Here is a 16990-nt window from a genome sequence, read left to right on the forward strand (position 1 = left end):
GTCCATTTATATTTTTTTTAATTCAAGATACGCAGAGTACGGCTGGCTCTGGGATTCCATATTCCTTGAGAAAAAAATCAGTGGGGTGTAAGTGAGTAACGGGCGTGGCACGGAGGAATGTGGATTGGATGCTTCGGTAATGGATAAGTAGAAGAGGGAGCACACGGTCGGGTGGTGTGGTCGTGCGGAGGGTGAATTATAGGGGTGGTTTGAATCACAGCCTCTCCGATGAACAGCAGAGAGGAAGGATGAGAGGAGCAGGGCCAGCCGGGAAGAAATGGATGGGCGCGAAATTAAAAAAAAAAAAGACTGAAACTAAGAAGAAACACTGCTGCGACAAACGAAAACGAATGGGGGAACAATCAAAGGGAGTGATGATGCAAACACAAAGAGAATGCTAAAATAACTGACGAAGTAATGAGGTAAACACTGAAGAACTTTAATATGATTCCTTTAGTACAATAGATAGTGAACCTAACGAAGTTTATTCTTCCATATTTTACGCCCAGGCTTCTATAATGGAAAGGTGTCACAGTTAAGCCTGTAATCATCAGTTATTAATTGATTCCACCAACTAAGGAGGCGCCGAAATGCGTTTTGCTAACTTTGGACAGTAAAAAGTGTCGAAAGTAGCAAAACATATCGATACGATCATATTCATTGGGCCTTCAGTGTATTGTTTGATATTCTGAGATGTCAATTTCGCTGGAAATCCCACCAGCATCTACGAGTACTGGTTAGGAGTGGAGTTTGACGCAGAGGTGATCGCGATGTTGGTATTTGCGGTCGTATTTCTATCAGGTATGCACTCATAGGCTGATGTCTTATTTAGTTTTTCCGAGTTCATCGTAAATTCCCTTCCGCGCGTTGGGGGCTGCTTCGTAATTTATGTACCTTCACGTTTTGGCAAGTCCTACAGTCTCTCACCAGATACCTAACGACGTCATGAAATACTGATGCGTAGTTTTCCGCGGCGTTATCTAGATGATGTCTCTATGCTTCTGGGTTACACCACGTGGATTTTCTGTGCGACGACAGTTTCTCCGGTATTCCAACCGGCGTCTTCAGGTCGATGTCGGGATTAAATTTTTGGTGAGTAATATAGTGCATTCTTGGCGCCAATTTTTCATGCTGGAGTCTGATTGGTCCACCTACTTTTAAAAGAGGCTATCCAAATATTCAAGGCACCTGTAAAGATGAATACAGAAGACGGCTACCCTCTCCACAACTCGTGGAAGCGGGTCATACGAGAAAAAACGCCCTATTCCGCTAATGAATCCCCGAAGTACAAGAAGCACTCATCAATGACTAGGAGAAATAACTGCAAGCGCCTTTGCCATCGAAGTTAGATGTCCATGCGTTCCAAGGGACCATTCTCAAAATCCATTCCACCTCCATCGCTCCTTAAACCACCTCAATATCCGACCCCAATTTGCATCCTTCCGTTCCCGAATAACTCCCAACCCAACACCTTATACCCTAACCAACTAACCCCTTAAAGGTTGAACCCTTAGCGGATGGAGCGAGGAGAGAGATGGAGAGATGAAGAGACAGGGGCATTGAAGGAATCGTGAGCTTGACGGAAAAGGTTGCTGCCAACCCTTAGAGCATCCCAGTGAAGAGTAAACTTCCCCCATCCGAGTTCCTTCATTCCCCATCTCAACCCTCCTGACTCGCATCCAGCTCATTTCAACCCCAATGAAAAGCGACCCCTATCCAAGACCCATACCCCCAGTCCACCCTCTTCGAAGAAGGTAAACGGAGGAGGGGTAGTTTAATGGACTACGAAACCCATCACACCCCTGTCCCAAGCAAGAGTGGTTTGCGGACCGCGAAACTTTTTCTACGTGTCAGGTTTACTGATGGCTATAGTCCACAGAACAACAGCGATAAGCATCGTATAGAAAGCACTTCAAATTTCCAAAAAATATAGAAAGATAGACAAACTAATTGAAAATACACCCTTGTAATGTGTGACATGATATATAGTGCCATCTATAATTTTCACGAGGCATTCCAATTGTTTCTATTTAAATTATTCCGCAAATAAATGATTGAGGAAAGGAGGGGAATGCTACTGGAGAAGCAAGGAAGTGGCATGGATTATTTAAATTCCAATTTTGGCAATTTTTCAGTACAATTTACCCTAGGGGTTCTGAATCCTTGACGTCAATGGGAGAATCGCCAGTTGAAACGTTGGAAGGAGACACGAAAGACATAGCCTGGTGGGACAACCGAAAGATCTTCATACGTTTCATTCTCCAGGAAAGCACTAGAGATTAATATAGCCCGGATATATATCATTTACGATAAAATTGAATCAATGCTTTAATACATTTGCAATATAAAACCGTGATTAGTCACAAATAATATCATCGAGGAATATATGGAGAACTTAGTGAATAGATTTTAGGTTTGTGAAATTTTGGCTTCATTTACATTACCAAAAAATGATACATTTCTAACCTTTTCCTACTGTTATATTAGTAACCAACGATTTGAATGCATTTTCAATTTCCATAATTAATGCTAGGTAGGGATAGAAGTTCCCACCGTAAGCTAAAAATAAGACATAATTTCTAAATTGCTCGAAAAAAAGCGTTGTATTTCTTCGCGCTTAAACTTGATAATACCAAATATATTTCCTTCGTTCATATTGCCTTACTATTTTTCCTTACGACGCCTCGAAGGCAGTGTGAATAAGCGTGTTTCATACGAAGTGGGTAGGAGATTTCTCTACCGACAAATACAATTACCACGTCTTCTTCTTCACGGAATTTGGTAAATATTTCAGCTAGCACATAACTAGTCTGGAATACACTGAGAAGGCTATCAAAATTCAGAGCTCATATATCTGGAATCAGGCAGGATAAAAGTTTGAGGTGAAATCAATAAGTGCTTGTTTCACATAAAAACATTCTAAAATTCATCTGTTGTTTCAATAATAGCTTCTCCTAAGAGCAATTTATTCTCAAGATACGCATCTCCTATAAAGTAGCAATTTTTTTTCCAATAATTGGAAAGATTTTTGACAGACTTCTTTCTTACTCACGCACTTGCATGATGTCGCTGAAGACAATTTATCCTAGATTATGCTTTTTTACATTTCATACATGATATAATTTCATATAATTCATGTAATTTTCAACAAAAAATAAACAGAACGATCGGTTTGAATACATTTCGTATCATGATCAGAAAAAATACATGAAATAAGCCGGATTAAATGAGCTGAAAAACTTGAAAACTCCAAGATTGAAACCGTTGGTATTTTTCAACTGTCAGTGGAAAATTTCAAGTCGGTTTTAAATGTCACTGAACGATTCCCAGTACCATTATGCCCAGTTCCATGACGTACGAAGCAAAGCACGCCATTTTGGGGATAATTATGAGATTTTTTTAACAGGGAACTTATCGATTAGGGTAAACACCTTGAGTTCCCACGGAAAACTTTCTCGAGTATACGCTAATGAAGATCGAGATAAGCTTTTATTCCACGGAAAAATAGGATTACAGTTTTTCTTGTCTCTTCAAAACCAGTTTCGATTAAACCAATTAGTTAATACCATAATTATTTACCTTCTGGAGTTGAAATAGAATATATGACATGTTAATATTCCTTACTATATTAATACCGAGTATTTTGATACTAACCGAGTATTTAGACTCCGGTATTTGATTTTTAGTGTTAAAATAAATTAGGTATATTTTACATAAACAATTGAATATCGTAGTCCACATTGCACCAACGCACCAGATAACAAGTAAAACAATCCTTATCCTGCCGCATTCAGCCAACGCCCAACCTTTTAACTGAGCGCATTTGAGCGTCAACTAACCTGAAGTGACACTAAATAATCGATTTATTCCCTCTAAGATTCCTTTTCTTGGACACATTGCATTAGCGTCCCCGTTTCTTCCTTCAGCGTAGAGAGTTTCCCGTCATGACCAACGGGGAAATTCCCGGTGGCGTTCGTAAAGGCAGCTGAACTGCGTTACACCCCCGTGTAATGCGACTGACTGAAATGCACGTCCCAAATCCGATTCATTTTGCTCCTTGGCTGGCGCGTTTTCAGGGCACACAGACAGATGACGCTGCAAACGGAAGGAAGGCACTCCTCTCACGGGCTGCCACAGCATCCGGGAAGCTTCTCTTTATGTGGATGGAGGGCATTCAGAGGTGAGATAGATATGAAGTGGTGGCAAATGCATCTCAGGAGAGGCGTCACTCATGACCCATCCTCCTCAGGGACCAACACGGAACGAAGGGTGAGATAAGAGGTTGTCAACACCAAAGGAGGGAGTACAATAATCTGAAAGAGGTCTAGATGCATAGCAGTGCGGATGGGATGGTGGTTATGCCTTAGGCAGGAAAATGCAGCGTTGCCAGTGCAATCGTTGAAATGAGGAACCAAGAGCACCTTAGGTATATTACGGCAACAAAAGGAAATGTCGCTACGCCGCGCCATGCAGCAAAATTGCATAAATGTGACATAAAATATATTTTTTACTCATGGTCAAGAAATTTAAAATTGAGAAATTGTAAGTGAAAATTCAGAGAATACATATTATCCAGAAATATATTTAAAAACTTATGAAACGAAGGAAAGGCGAACAGAAATATAAATGTTTCTTTTAGTGTTAATGTGCGTCGACCACTGACGAGACCACCAACCTTCGCCTTATTCTAAATATACACAACTCCCTCTCATTTCCTTGTTTTCTTTGATTTTCTTGTTTTTTTTTAATGTGCCCGAAGCGTAAATTTAACCTTTTAATTTACTTAATATTCATAAATGTTTTACAGAACGCGTTGCATCCTGTTGGAGGATATTTCCACTGCTGACCGAAAGGTATCGAGTTCAAATCTTGGGTGAAGCCTATGGACGGCCGAAAAGAGAATTCATGAAAGGAGGCGGCAAAACAGGCCTCCCTACACTGAATGTGAGATATTAACAAGTCTGTCTAATCTCAAGTTTAGTCTGGGGTATGATCTACTCTCACCTATCCAAAGGCAACCTTTGGAGTAAATCACTGAGTAAATGAGTGAAGATATTAATAATAATAATAATATGCGACGCAAGGTTGAGAATAGAAAATCACCTCTACCACCTAACCCCTCGATAGCGTCAATGTAAGCATATTAAAAAATGGTAAACAAACCTTTAAAATAAAAAAGATATACAATATACACTATTTGTGATATGCCAAAATAGATAAACAAGTACGTGTGAAATTTGGTGTGAAAAATATTTCTGTTTGTGGGAAAAAAACATGAGGATAAGGGTGTAATATCCTTCAGCGAAAAAAACCACTGCAGGAAAACGCCCACACAAAAAGAAGGGCGTGAAAAACCTGCTGAGTGAAAGCTAATCTCATGTTACATGTAAAATAAACATAGTGAATGAGGTACAAAGTATACACAAATATTATACATGCAATTTAGACATAAAATAAAACATATATACATACATAATATATAAATATTCAGTGATACATTTAACTTTGTCGTAGGCGCTGCTCAGTGTCATGTATATTAACCAGCTAGTTGTGAAGTGATGAGTGCTTTGTGTAGCCTCCTCTTAAAAGATGCCAATGATTATGAGTTCCCAGTTGAAAGTTTAAGATTATTCTATTTTCTACATGTAGTAACGGTAAATGATTTGTTGTAAATGACAGTTCGGTGATGAGGTATAATAAGATTTTTATTCCCTCTTGTGTTTGTCATGTGGACAGTGTCAAGACTCCTGAGCTCGCATGATAGGTAAGGAGGTGTTTTTCTGTTTAGAATTTGATATAGGGGAGGAAGAGTATGCAGCCGGCGTCGAGAATCGAGTTTCATATTCGTCACCAATACCTACCCATCCGAAGTAGATTGTTTACACTAATCATGACGCGTTACTTAAGAATTCGGCTTCATCAAATGGCGAAAGAAAGCAGTGGGAGTGTATTTGGAGGTGGAGGTGGCTCAAAGGGGAGTTGGAACAAAGGGCGCATTCTTTGGGGACTTAACAGAAGAGAGGGAAGACTGCTTTGGAAGAAGGCAGGGGGGGAACTTCTCAGTAATAAGACTACAGCAAATGGAGGGAGGCAGAGCCGGAGGGGCAGCGCGATGAAATGCACCCCCTCGTTGCTAAGAAACACCCCCGTTGCTTAGACACACCCCAAAGGGAGAGAAGAAGACCACACGAACATCTTGTTGACCGTTCTCCCCAACAACGAAAGTGCTCATTTGCTGGTGAACAACAGAAGACCACAATAGTTATTAATGAGGTTGTCATCATGGTAGATCGTCATTTCGGGAATCAGAATTCCCTTATGAGATAAGAATTGTAGGATATCCTAGTAATTTCTAACCCGAGGATCTGTTTACATACATTTTGTAAGATATTTTCAGATCTCGCGGTTAAATAAATAACCCCGTTGAGTGAACTAATTATTATCCGAGTAGCCTTAGATTAGTGACAAGGCGAGTGCCAGGTAAATTGAGCTTCAATTCTCAGGCAACTTCATAAAATCTTTGCAGGCTCTATCCAATAAGGTAGGTAAAGGTCCATCGAATTACAATCAATAATTAATCCTACTACGGTGCATAAACGTATAAGTTAAAGAATTACAGAATCGTTTTACAAGTGGCATTTATTCATTTGCAAGTACAAGGAATAAATCTCAAAGCCAAGTAAGGGCGGCACGAACTTGAGAGTTTAACGGACATTCTTGACAAACTTTGTATTTTATCGAGATATTAAAACAAGTGTTTATGCGATGACAATCTATACCCCCAACACTCGGTATTTCACGAATCAGCATAGGCACTCGTTCTACTAAACACATGAATTGGAGTCACATGCCCCGTAAATAAGTCCCAGAGGATTAGCAATTTCAGCACAACAAACTCCCTTTCACTTATAATTTTTAATATCTCTGTTCAACGTATAGCTGCTTGATATTTAAGCATACATTTCTTTTACGTTGCATGGTGTTTGGATGAGGCGATTAATATTTGACGTCATCATCGTCATAAGGGATGGATAAAGAAGGAGGGTTGGAGAGGGCACAGACGTCTACATTGACCTGTTCAGACCAAAGGCGCCAAAGGGAACATGAATTAACGTCCCATCCGATGGACCGAATACCCTACCTGAATTTCCTTCCACAAAAGACTCAAGAAGCGATCAATCAGTCTCTGAAAAATCTCCGAAATCATTGGGTTATGAACCCGTACCCACGGGGTGGGAGGCCAATACTCTAGCTACCATAACAACCAGTATTTTGAATTTACCATTCCTTTTAAGTGGAAATTAAAAATTTTACTTATTTCATAGGCCTGCTGCCTACTCAGGCTCAGACTCCGCATGCTTTGCTCGTGGAATGCATACAAATTTAAGAGTTACTCGAGTAAATTTATCTATAGCCCACAGATGCTGTTTGTACCAACCCATGAGCATCGAAACCGAAGATTCTAGAGTGACAAAGCGGATTTTTTCCTTATTAAAGTAAAAACTTTATTACGACCTATAATTTATAACGACCTAAGTTTCAATGTTTCGACATCATATTCAAGGTTTTGAAGGCGATGAGTTAACACTGAAACCCAAGGTCGTATAAAATTTTAGAATCGTGGAAAATAGCACGTATTTTTTCAACAATCCATGTCCCTTCTATGATCGTTGTGATAGCCCATACCACAGAATTAGAGTTTTTCATTTCTAGAGCATAATAGCATCAACACCGTTACGTTGCTTGGAGGTAAATTACAAAGTATCACGTAAATTTAGTTTTTTATATCGTGCCTGTACTCAATGGCTGCGGAACACACGCGTTACTCATTTTCCCACGCAGATTGGAATGACGTACACGCACCTTTCTCATCGCCCACAAACCAACCGGCAATATCCCACCCATGGGGCCGCTCTTCGGGTTTTCCAGGTATTTTCTTTTTTCAATAAACCAGTTAACAAGGATTTAGGATTTTCGCGCGCATTAATCGGGCGGTGGTATTTGAAGCATTAAGGGTTCCATCGCAGCAGGCGAGAGAGAGGGAGTTCAGAAAACTACCACAGCGTGACGCCACTGGCGCGGGGGATGGCTGCCGTTGACTGCTAATTTGCAGCGAACAAAAGGCACCCGAGAAAAAATGTGAACCAAAGAAGAGGAAAAAATGATCATGACACGAGTGCAAGGGGCGGAATAAATTTGGAGATAAAAAGAAGAAGGAATAATTGCGTGTAAATTACGTTCGGGCGACGAAAAAAATCAGAGGAGGGATCAGAATGGACTATTGATTCGAAAAAAACAGTCCTTTTTTTTTAATTTTTGAATCTTTCAAAAACAAAATTTTCATTTAATTATAAAAACTTATTTTCCACTCCTCCCGGGAGCGCGCTTAAAGTACAACGATTACTATTCCTCAAATTTGGTGAGATGAAGATTATTGCTTGAGGGCTTGTGGAAGTGAAGAAAGATGGCCTTTGATGAAGAATTATGTTGGTGTTAAAACCAGCTGACAGAAGAACTGATTGGAAGGCAGTGTAAAACCAATCAAAGGGCTGTATTCCAAAAAATACCCTCACTCTTCCTCTACGATGGAGAAGGAAGAGTACTCTGCCTACAATCGTTTACAAACGAATCGATTGTAATATATTTGCTCTGATTGCCGTATTTCAAAATAAAATTCGCTGACAATGTCAGCACAATTATACGGAGTGGAGAATAATTGTTTCTCGCATTTTTATCCCTGGTCTGATTCCAGTAGAAACCAAAATTAATAATGTTGCTTCGGTCAAAAAAGCACCATTTTTAAACTACAGAAACTTTGAGCAAAGCACTGGCATTGGCTGCGAGTTTGCAATGTTACCTGATGCCTCGGATACATCGCGATCGAAGCATTCGAATTCATGAGTTGTCCAGAGCCAGTGGCAACTTGGTAAACTCGCGGCCAATCGGAGCGCTTGTCTGGAAAAAATTCCGAAATACAGAGATGATTTACGCATTCTGTCGCCTTAGTCGTCTTAATGTAAGAGGAATGGCTTGGGAGTACCCTCCACCTCCCTCTAAAATGTAGCAGTAATATCGGTTTGCTTTTAGAGAGCGTTGACCGGACAACCGAATAGGAACGTTTAAAAAAAAGGTTGTAGGTTGAGTAGTAACTACAAACGCGTCAAAAAGGTTGAGTCTTTCCTTGAGGAACGTTTAAAAATACGACCGCCAGGATTCCTGTCTGTTAATAACGAGTTAACAGGGCAAGACAATGGAATGATCTTGCATATGAGACATTTGTTTGGATGGATTTGTGTAAGACTGCGTTTTTCCCAATTGAACATCAAAGGACTGTAATAAAAGGTAATTATAGCTCAGAAAGTAAAATCTCTTCAGCTCGTAATTATTCTCGTTTTCTTTTTCTGTTAACGGACGGTTAACGGTTAACTCTCCCTTCCAGGCATTTAATTGTGGCAGCGAATAGATCACAATTAGATGAAGAATAGGTCACATTTAGATGAAGATCAGAGCTGCACCCAATCAATTCTCGGTTTACTGACTGATTCAGATACTTTAAGTATACCATCCCGGTGAAAACTTTACGGAGTCACCCGTGTTCCACAAATTGTGCGAGAATTCCATAGAGAAAAAAATCATTCGCCTTGACCGGGATTCGAACCCAAATCTCCTGATTTCCGGTGCAGTGCTTTAGCCAGTAAGGCTATCGAATTTGCGCACTATGGCTTAGCTTGCTAAAGCACACGTACGGAAATCTGAAGATCCGGGTTCGAATCACGGTCAAGGCGAATGTTTTTTTGTCTATGTAATGGTCGCATAATTTCAATGAGTTAACACTTAGTGGGGAAAAAGAATGATTATTGTCCTAGTGCAACAATGTTGAGTGAAATGTCACCTAAATTTATAAGGCTTCAACCTCATCAGAATCCTTCGGTCAATTTTCAAGGATAACCCAAGATGTGATGCCTCAAACTTCTAAGCAACCCCTCCATCCACACCAAGATACGGCACCAAATATCTCCTTTTAATTCCGAGTCTTGGGTCCGGGACCAACGCTATGCACTCATGATCGTGTTCTTTTCATTCGCACGACAATCTGCCTGTCCTCTCCATCGCTTGAGCAAGGGTCTCCCAAAGCCGCATTATAGTACAACTCCCCTTACCCTTAAAGGGTCCCTCCGTTACCCGGGAAAACCAAGTGAAGGCATTTCTCGGCTTCAGCCTGCAACTAATCCTCCCCACCTCGACCGCATATCCACAGGCGACCCACATACAAACACACACGCACAGGCTCTGTTGACTCTCGTGTTTATTGTCATAAGCCGACCCAATTACTCGCGGAACCCACGTAATCCATGCCCGCCTAGCTTTGAAGTTTTGCATAAGTCGAGGACCCATGTTTTCGCCGAGAGATTCTTGGTTTTTCGAACCCTCCTCAGAGGTTAATCCCATCTTTAGAGTGATTACTCCCCACTGGCATAATAATGAATATTAAAACTCAGAGTAATCCCTGAAAATATTCTAGCGAGAAATTATGGCGGTGGATAATTGGTTAATAATAGAATAGAGCAACAAGGAGAACGTCCATTTTTGCGCTTTAAAAGGAAGACACAGTTTTATTGTCGCTCAAATTAGCAGCCCAGAAACGGAATGACTGCGCATACAACAGTGCACGATGAAGCTATAAGGGATGAACTCTGTACTGTCAGTCACACGGGTGGGTTGTAACAGGGAGGATCAAGCGAATCCGTGCGTGAAAAGAGTATGGGGAGAGGCTGATGAACCAAGAAAGTGTCTTTATTGTCAAAGTTGATTAATGCATCACGAACTCAGTATGAATATGCTTAAATATTCCCTACTTTTGTTCCAGAAACTGATTTACTGGAAAAAAATCTCATGGAAAACGAATTTGAATGCGAAATCAACAGACAGACAATAGAGCAAGTGCCGATCACCGAATTCACACGGATAAGCCAATATTAGCGAAGGAGCCTAATCAAGTGGCGTTACCCTCGATAAAAATATTCTCTATACACTAAATACAGCAGCTCTAAGGTAATCACCAAGATGGAAAATGAAAGAATGCACTTTGTTACGTTCTTGAACATATTTGAAAAGCATGACGCGGGATTCATAACAGTTACATCGTCAGGTAACTATGTTATGAAACCCGAGTCGTGCTTTTTCAAATATATTAGTGAACCTAACAAAGTTTACTTTCATTTTACATAATGGAAAGGTTTAACCCAGTTACGCCTGAAATCATCAGATATAATCAGCAAGAGTTATTTCTTTTTCTTCACTCGCCCAATGCCTTAATTAGTCTTAATAAGGATCGGGTTTATTATGATGGAAACGAATATTTGTTCACTAGAACTGTTTAATTTAAAAAGACCAGTTTTGGATATCAGGCAACTACAGGTATAAGCATTTCGGATAGTAAAGTTCGCAACTGCCATGAGAGGGTTGCAGTTGCTGGAGAGGGGAGGTATGAGGAGGGATAACTTGTCTCTTTTCCCCATCAACATTCGCTCTCCAACAACCTGAAACAAGAGGAGTTGGCCAACGTGGAGATTCTGATCCGGTGTGAAAACCGACAGGAATTTTCGCAAGCTGAGAAGGATTCCTGCACATCCTATCGTGATGAGAGACGAATAGGTGCCAAGTAACAGTAGAGGAAGTAGGGAAGTAGAGCTCTACGGCGGAATAGGTGGAAATCCATACGCGGACGGAGTATAAAAGATTTCCGAAAGTACCAGGAATGCCAAAGTGGGTAAGAAGAACAAGACTGCTATAATGTTAGGGGGGTGGTAGTTTAAGGGAGGAAGGGAAAGGGTCGCCCATGGAGTGCAAGAGGGGAGGGGTTGCATTGTGACGGTGGGCCCTGAATGGCAGGGAGGGGGGGAAGCAATTGATGCGTGAGAATTTTGCGAAGGTTTCCCTCCCTACAGATACGAGGGGAAAAGATGAAGGGACCAAGCCAGGAGTGACGCATCTTGGAGCTAACGGGAAGCTGGATGCATCAATGCATTTCAATCAGGCTTCCTTTCAAATTGATCGCGTGCTCTAAAATACGATTTCCCCGGATTAATTAGAATTTTCGCTCGACACTTGCAGTAATTAAGTGGACTGCTCTTCCCCATTTCTAAATGCAAATAATTGGTAGGACCTCTTCTCCACAAACTACTCGAATAAGACAATAATGGCCACAGAGGATACGAAACCGTAGGGCGGGCTCGCCGGTTACTCTCCTGGGCCGAGGTCTGGAAGCGTTAGCTAAGCACCCAGCACCGCAGAAGGGGGAGGACAGGAAGGAAAAAGGAAGGAGGCGCCGCCGCGATAGGAGCCCGACGACGCCTCCTGGGACGGGATAGGGAAGGAAGGGATGGGACGAGGAATCCCGCACCGCCACAGAGGCGGGCGGGTCCTACCATCAGCGGAACCTGGAAAAACCATTAATGCTCCAGCAATTTCAGAGGATTATCCTATGAGGAAGAATAATCCATCGATCACATCGCTGGACACAATAATGGCCACAGACCTTTTATTCGCCGCTTTCTCATTTTACAAGCGTATCTTTTCATGCAGACTACCTTCCTTCAAACATCCTATCCAAATCTTACGCCAGTTACAAAATGCATTTTACTCAAGGTCAAGTAAAAGTTTAACCTTAAATACTTCAATTTCTACACAGGATATCGATACATTTTCTTATCACGCGGCATATTTATTACTATAAATGGCTACAGCACGGATGGTATACTTTATTTTTTACGGATATAAATTATTTTATCCAAAGTAATTCCAGAGTAAAGTAACATTTTTTCCGCACGCCATTGAAAAATGATTCAGTCGACCGACATCAGTGCGAAGTAACAAAAAAAAGTATAAAAGAACTAATTGTAAGCAATAAATGAATAAAATTCACTTCAATGGCACGTACTTACTTAACGATGAATGTATGAACGCTGAAAATGAAATATAAAATTAAAAAACTATCAATAGCACTTTAGTTAAAATGTTAATGCACCACTTGCGCTTGGTAAATTTAATAAAATATGAGCATTCAAAAAGAAATCTCTTGAGGGTCTTACAAATTATATTTTTCCTCAATGGAATTCGCGAAAACTCGTAAGGGCATGAGAGGAGGAATTGAACTGAAATATTAATTGCATGGCTTACCATAGCATTTTCACAAGCAATGTTATTTTAAGGTGAACAGGACTGAAAATGTTGCTCAAAATAAAATCATACACACTTGAAAATCCTGTTATTCATTTGGTATGTCAACTATTGCATTTCTACCTCTGGGAAAATTCATCTCACATTTATTTCATCCCCAACTAGACGATTAAAGGGAATAATGCAATCCAAAGTGTACTCATTATACCATTATTTTGTTGAATTAATTAACATTTTGTTTTATAAATACAATCAATTTGAAGAAAAGATTTTTCCAAATTGATTTCAGAGACCCATTTCAAGCTTTCTACACTATACCCCGCTGTAGTCCCTAAATTATTACATCCAGTCATAATTGACAAAAGCATTAAAAAAACTCCGTGGTATTCCATTATAAGTTTTCTTTGATACTAACTATTACTTACACCACTTCTTTTTAAATAGCGCGACCCGGGTTTCGATGAATCATCATAACCTTCAGGGGCATATTATGATCTATTTATCTATTGATCTATTTATCTTTGTTTTTTTATTTTAGATAAATAGATTATAATTTGCGCCTGAAGATGATGATGATTCATCGAAACCCGGGTCGCGCTATTTAAAAAGAAGTGGTGTAAGTAATAGTTAATATCAAGTAAACTGACAAAAACATCGAAAAAAGATACCAATATTCCATCATGTGCAGGTCATTTAAAATACTCTAATAGCATTAAAAATTGAGATCACCTTTCAATACACACCCGCAGCACATGTCAGAGCAATATAAGGTAAGATTCGTAATTTAATTAATTCTATCATCAAAATTAAGAATGGATGGAGGGTAACACAACTACAACTGCATGTGATGGACATTCAACGCATCAGATATAGCAAATACATTCAGGGCATGAAAAATTCAGTCTAAATTCTTATTCTGTAGAATATAATATTCCTTTTCACATCCATAAGGGGCGCTTATAGGTTAAAATAATCTCAATGGTGGAGGCATTCAATGTTTTAAAAGCTCAGATCATTGGAAAGACTGGTCAGTAAAGAATTGAGGCTTTCGATATCTCGTGCTAAAGGAGGAAACTGAGGATAAAATCGACGGATAGGCTGAAAAACTGAAAATAGGGGTTTATAGAGGGATAGGCGAAGAAAGAGCACTATGGAACGCTATGTGCCAAAGAAGAAGAACACAGTGGAGTGGTTACAAGATGAGACACAGCAGGTAAATAGGAAACCTTAAAGAAGAAAAATTGATGGGAACGTCCAATGGGCAAGTACCTGGGGAAAATTAAGAAAATACGGGGAAAATAGCCTCAGTGAGGTAAAAGAATCAGCTTGCGATAGGAAAAAATAGAATACTGCGTTATACCAATATTTGGATTGCAATACTAGGATTGAATGACGAAGCGTTCAGTATTGGCCACCAGAATGTCACCACCTCTTCAGCCATTATGCTAGACCCATTTCCGTTAAAAAAAACTCTTAAATCCCCTTACAATGCTCGAAATGCAGTCGTCATTTCCCTTGGACAATTCCTTCCTTTCCCTTGGATCCTTGAAGACTCTGCGATCGTACAATGTGCTAAAGAACGAAAAGTGTGCCAAGCCAAAGAGGAGCGGTGCATACTTTTTTCTTTGTTCTTCTTTTTCATGCCTGTCGAATTCCGTGGCCGGATTCTCTTCACCGTGCTCTGCTTCCTTGATATGTGGGTGAATATCTCTCCTAAATTTCCGGCCTAATAGGAGGATGTGTTCAGAGGTAGATAAATCAGCGAGGGCGCGCACGAGAAGGGCCCACACACAGCCGGAAGAGGAGACAGTGCGGTTTACCCGCGTTTCATTCGAAACATTTGAAAGGCGACGTGCGGGCCCCTCGACGGGTTTAATTAATTTTATTAATTCCATTCGGCGTGGCTTGAGCGAGGGAACGGAGGCTTCAAGAAGGGTTCTTTCACGGGGCTACACTCAGCGGTAGACACGTTACGAATTGCTTGCCAAAAAGTGAACATTTACGGGGAGTCAAATTATTTGGGGTGCATGTGTGAGGAGGTGCGTGAATTATGGAGAATGAGTTTCCCATTATTGCTTTTCACGCGTCACTTTCGTTATTGACGCCTCAAAGAGAAGGAATCTTTAATGAGTTGCCCTCAAAATTTATACGAAGACGACACTAATGAGTCATTATTGGTTACTGTTCTTGCTCCCTCCACTTTCACTTCTATATTAGTTCGGAACATTTTATTAGCTTCAATCTATACCCCTGCGGAATTTTGATGAATTTTTATCATCACCTCATATAAAAGCAGTGTATTTTTTTTACACACACCACAGACTCCATCAAAGGCTTTTAAGAGGGAAGAAATATTATGATTGTTAGAATTAAGATGCAAAGATAAATTAATACATCGTCAGAATAAAGGAAGAATAGAGCAGTGGGAGTCTCAGTAACTACGTTTCTTACTAAAAAAAAGGGTGTTGACATGCACTTTAAATTTAACAAAATTCTAGAATGCAGCAAATCTCATGATAGTATGGCATACCTGCAAAAACTTTTCGTGTGAATTAAATGTGTTGAAATGGTTTTGAATTTACTGTTCTCAAAATCGTGGGAAGAAAAACAGATAAAATGCCATAATTTTCTATCCATAAGATATAGGGGTGTGGGAGTACGAAACATAACAAACTCAGTGGAAAAAAGTAACACAGCGGTGAATGCGTTTATGTAAGACATTTCTATTAAAAAAAACTTAAAACTGGATTTTGAGCGATAATCAAATATAAACTTACTCACTATATCAAAAGTTACGTTTTTCAGAATAAGTGAGGAGAGATCACACCTCGGATTCAGTCAAAAACTTATAAAGCTCACATATTCGAGATTCATTGCTCATTCACTTCAGGGGAATCATTTTCTGGGCTAATTCGTACTTCGATAATTTAGAAAGTGTGTCTGAAAGCTTCCACGGTAACTTGAACCCGATACCCAACGATAAAGTATCCAAGCGCTGTGGGATACGGTGCATAAAGACTTAATCCGTGAACCCAATAAAATACAAAGGAAAGCTGCGCGATTTGTCAAAAACTGCTACGGGCGTACAGACAGTGTTACCCACATGTTAAGCGAATTAGGCTGGGAACCGCTGGAGACTCGGAGGCTGCGCACTAGCCTTAGGTTGCTTGAACATTTGAGAATGGATATCTTTGAGAGCGACGCGGAGAATATAATATTAGTGCCCGACTATATTTCCTCGTCCGACGGAAGCGATAAATTAAAAGATACATTTAGCCGAACGGATAGTTATGCGACTTCATTTTTCACCCAAACCACAAAGGAATTAAATTAAACGGCTGGTGTCCTAACACCCCCTTCCACGCGCCTTTTTAGGCGGCTTGCGGGATTTTATATAGATGTCGATGCCACGAAAGCCACGTCGCTTTCCTCGTCACTAGGCAGGTGTCAACATTTGCTGCATTACTCTTTTAACTCAAAAAACCATAGTTGGACTCTTTATGAGTTACACTTTTAAGTTTGGTTACACAAAGATCCCAATTGAAAATTCCATAGAATTTATGAACATGGTCTATCGATGGAAGACGATATTTTACAAAGGAAATTGTAACTATACTAATCACAGATCACTTAAAAAAACATTCCATTGCTCTACGTCAAAGGCCTACTCAATAATGCTACATCATTGCAGCGATGAACCCAAATCTTATATCCGCTTGCCTGCTGAGGGGAACGAGTTTAAAGCCAAAGAACCTCAGCTTGTTTTATCGCCGAGGATTAAATCCGCATAAGCCCTCAACTAATCCCTACA

This window comes from Ischnura elegans, chromosome 6 (assembly GCF_921293095.1).
Source record: "Ischnura elegans chromosome 6, ioIscEleg1.1, whole genome shotgun sequence".
NCBI lineage: Eukaryota > Metazoa > Arthropoda > Insecta > Odonata > Coenagrionidae > Ischnura > Ischnura elegans.